The sequence below is a fragment of the Macaca mulatta genome, chromosome 4, assembly GCF_049350105.2.
Source record: "Macaca mulatta isolate MMU2019108-1 chromosome 4, T2T-MMU8v2.0, whole genome shotgun sequence".
Lineage (NCBI taxonomy): Eukaryota > Metazoa > Chordata > Mammalia > Primates > Cercopithecidae > Macaca > Macaca mulatta.
The window spans coordinates 50,741,361-50,746,281 of NC_133409.1; positions in this window are offsets into that span (position 1 = coordinate 50,741,361).

The window sequence follows — 4,921 nt, forward strand, 5'->3', positions numbered from 1 at the left end:
TGGGAGTTATACCTGATGTAAATGACGAGTTGATGGGTGCAGCACAGCAACAAGGCACAAGTATACATATGTAACAAACCTGCACGTTATGCACATGTACCCTACAACTTAAAGTATAATAATAATAAATAAATTAAAAAAAAAAAAAAAAAAAAAGAAGTGGTGTTTTAAAATCTGATTTTGCTTTTCAAAATAGGATATACAGGATCAAGGGTGAAAGAAGACAGTCTAGTTGGGAGATAATTCAATTAGCACAAGAAAAAAATAATGATAGCCCTTACTACTGTCTTCTCATCAGACTACACTTTTTCAGTATATAACACGTCTCTTTGTTCTCTTCTATTCAAAGCTTTTTATTTGAATACTGATTTTATTAAATATTCATACCCACTTTCTTATTGTTAGTATTTGCCTGAAATTTCTTTTTCAATATTTTATACTCAATTTTAAATCACATTTTGCTTTAAGTGTGTCTCCTTAAGCCGGGAAGTACATCAATATTTAGTTTACCCAAACTGAGTGTCTTCAAACAGGAAAATTTATCCCATTCTTATTATTTAATAGTGGATATTTATAATTATTTGTGCTATTTTATTTTATATTTTCTGTTTATTGGTTTTCTTTTTTCCTTTTTGTGTTGATTTTTTTTTTTTTTTTTTTTTTTGGCTGTTGTTGCTGTTCAATTCTATTTACTTTAGAGTTTCAAAAGTTATGCTTCCTAATCTTATTATTTGAGTGGACAGCCCTCAAAATCATAATACACATAATTTTGTATTTTCATTAATATCTTAAATAAATTATTTGTATTTATTATCTGTATCTTTTTAAATTTTATATCACTGTTCCTTAGTTTTCCAGTTATATTTTTGTGATTTTTGAATCTTTCTCTACCTTCATATGCTCTGACATTTAACTTTTATTTGCCTGTCTCACTGCACTGAGTACTTTTTATCTACACCTACCTTCTTTGCATAGCTGAACCACTCCTTCCCAACAAGCAGTTAATCTATTGTTTTGAACAGCATTGAACATCCAGATGGAGCTCTCTCTCATTCAATAAGCACTAGCTACTCCTCATTGTAGAACCATCATCATAATTTTTAGAAAAGGATACAATTATCCATATCACATTAAATTATATCATTTTCCTTCATTTAGAAACGGAGTTTATAATGCATACATACACACACATACATCTTATTATGTTTATGTGCAATTTATTTGAGGAAAAGTGTTTTACTTTCTTTGCTATGGCAGATGGTATTACATGTTGTTTTGTAAACATGGTGAGGTAGAAAAGATACTGCAGAAGACATTAACATCGACAGGCAACATACACTTTATCTTCTTCATTGCACAGTAAGAGCCTCAAGGACCATTTGGAAGCCTGCAGAGAGCTACCCAGCTGCTAGTGCTGAAAAGCTATCCTGAGGGAAGTATTTCTTTCAAAGAGAGCACCATTTCTTTAAAACCACATTGCCATTGGCATTCGGTACAAGAGAGCTCATAACCAAAAGAGCCAACTGAGCTTTCCAAAGACAAATGATTCAGTCAATGAAGTATTTTTAGATAATCACTAGATTCTTAAATTATTCTCAAATATTGTCGACATGAATATTAATTTAGTCTAATTTGATGATCAAATTTAAAAATAAAATAAAATACTCTCTTCATCCCCTGCTTTCTTCTGGCAATACTAACCATCTTTCTGTTTCCATTTCCTAGAATATTGTTCACCTTAACCATCCAATCAAACACAGTAATGTTTTCGTATTATACCTTATTTTAGTTCTTAAACAAAAATCAACTATATTTTATCTATCAATTAACTCATTTATTTGCTTATCTAATCCCTGTTTTCTTCTTAAGAGCAAGATTCTCCTCTTTATTATTTGTTTCCACATCTTCTGCATCTAAAACAAGACCTGGTATATATAGCAGGTGATTAATCTATATTTCTCCAGTGATAAAGAATATTACAATGTTCTTAAATAATAAAAAACTTTAATTTCATCATGATAAACCTTAGGAAAAATAAAATTGTCAATCATGTCAAAATCCTGATTATAGCATTTTATTTTAAAAATTCTAGAACCTAGAGTTATTCATTCTTTGTAATCATCTTTAAGATCGCCAAAATAATGCAAATTTAATTTTTTAAAATGTAACAAGAAGTACATGTTCATTATTGTGAAAACATAAGGATCTCTTATAGAAATTCTTGATGACTTTTTTTAAATTAAGAGAATTTTTTAACATTTTCTTACAAAATAGTTGAGAGATTTGTTTTTGTAAGTAGAAAGCATATAGGATTGTGATATTTTAATGGCTCAGATGAAAGTCAAATTCCCCTAAAAAGTTATCTTTGTGACTAGTAGAATTCTTCCACATAGGTTAAAGAGGCTGGGCACAGTGGCTCACGCCTACAATCCCAGCACTTTGGGAGGTTGAGGTGGGCAGATCACCTGAAGTCAGGGGCTCCAGACCAGCCTGGCTAACCTGGTGAAACCCCGTCTCTAATAAAAATACAAAAATTAGCCCGGCGTGGTTGTGGGCACCTGTAATCCCAGCTACTAGGGAGGCTGAGGCAGGAGAATGACATCTGGGAGGCGGAGGTTGTGGTGAGCTGAGATCGCGCCATTGCACTCCAGCCTGGGCAACAAGGGTGAAGCTCTCACTCAAAAATAAATAAATAAAAAGAAAAAATAAAAGATGTTTGAAGGAAAACAAAAGAAATAAATAATCCCCAAAATGAGAAATGGCATTTGTATCAACATCTTTCATGTGGAAACAGGAGTTAAAAGCAGATCATTGGCCGAGAGCGGTGGCTCACGCCTGTAATCCCAGCACTTCCAGAGGCCGAGGCGGGCGGATCACGAGGTCAGGAGATTGAGACCATCCTGGCTAACGAGGTGAAACCCTGTCTCTACTAAAAATACAAAAAATTAGCCGGGCGTGGTGGCGGGCGCCTGTTGTCCCAGCCACTAGGGAGGCTGAAGCAGGAGAATGGTGTGAACGCGGGGGGCGGAGATTGCAGTGAGCTGAGATGGCGCCACTGCACTCCAGCCTGGGCAACAGAGCCAGACTCTATCTCAAAAAAAAAAAAAAAAAAAAAAAAAAATACAAACAAAAAAACCCACCATTGATAGCATACAAGGCAAAAACCTAACAATAAAATACAACAGAAGAGGAGTGGAATACAATTTCTTGTTTATTTAATTCTATCTGTCTGATAAACTGAGATTAGGTTTCTAAAACGCAGTGAATTTGCTGCTCTTCAATTAAAGATGATATGAAAAATAGAAAGACCAAAATTACTTTCAAATTAATTGATACTGAAGAACTAAATCTAGGTGCAAAAGAATGCTGAAAAAATATTCATAGTTTCAGCCTGAGAAATAATTTTTTCACAAAGATATAAAATTATAATATAAAATATGAATGCTAAACTATTAATTATACAATCTGAAGATTTTCCAGATATATCACCAATCTTCTTAACTTCAAACATCAGAGCTTAAAAAATAGAGCTTCTGGTTTCCCATGGGCTGATTGTGATCACTTAATTTCAAATTCTTCCACATACACTCCCCCAGAAAACATGTACGTCAACAAGAACAAATAAAATCACCAATAGCCTATGACAATAGCAGAGAGATAGAAAATAATTGAAATTTTTAATTCACATGTAAGTCAACATTGCTGTTTTACAGGCCAGGGTCAAGGATCAAAGATTTTGCAAAGGAGAACAGAATACACTACAGTTCTAATAGCAGAGAAATACAGTTATTATAATATCAAGAGTTACCATCAAGAGGAAAGGATTGCATCCTGAATGGAGGAATACCAACAAAAGATCCAAAGCCTGGTACATCAGAAAACTGAATACAGGATATAAAAAGAAAGCAGCTTACACATTAAAAGAATAACTCAGAGATACTGAGCTAGGTTTCAGACTGCCATGGAAAGGCTAATATTGCAATACAGTGAGCCACACAGTTTTTTGTTTTCCCAGTATGTATGAAAGTTATGTTTGCACTATGCTGTAGTCTATTAAGTATGCAATAGCATTATGTCTAAATAATGTGCATACCTTATTTAAAAGTACTTTATTGCTAAAGAATGCTAATGATCATCTCAGGCTTCAGCGAGTAGTAATCTTTTTGCAGGAGGAAGGTTTTGCCTCAAGGCTGATGGCTGCTGACTGATTGAGTGCTGGTTACTGAAGGTGGGTGTGACTGCAGTAATTTCTTAAAATAAGACAACAATGAAGTTTGCCACACCGTTGGACTCTTCCTTTCTTTTTTTTTTTTTTTTAAATTTATTTATTATTATTGTACTTTAAGTTGTAGGGTACATGTGCATAACGTGCAGGTTTGTTACATACGTATACTTGTGCCATGTTGGTGTGCTGCACCCATCAACTCATCATTTACATCAGGTATAACTCCCAGTGCAATCCCTCCCCCCTCCCCCCTCCCCATGATAGGCCCCTGTGTGTGATGTTCCCCTTCCTGAGTCCAAGTGATCTCATTGTTCAGTTCCCACCTATGAGTGAGAACATGCGGTGTTTGGTTTTCTGTTCTTGTGATAGTTTGCTAAGAATGATGGTTTCTAGCTGCATCCATGTCCCTACAAAGGACGCAAACTCATCCTTTTTGATGGCTGCATAGTATTCCATGGTGTATATGTGCCACATTTTCTTAATCCAATCTGTCACTGATGGACATTTGGGTTGATTCCAAGTCTTTGCTATTGTGAATAGTGCTGCAATAAACATACGTGTGCATGTGTCTTCATAGCAGCATAATTTATAATCCTTTGGGTATATACCCAGTAATGGGATGGCTGGGTCATATGGTACATCTAGTTCTAGATCCTTGAGGAATCGCCATACTGTTTTCCATAATGGTTGAACTAG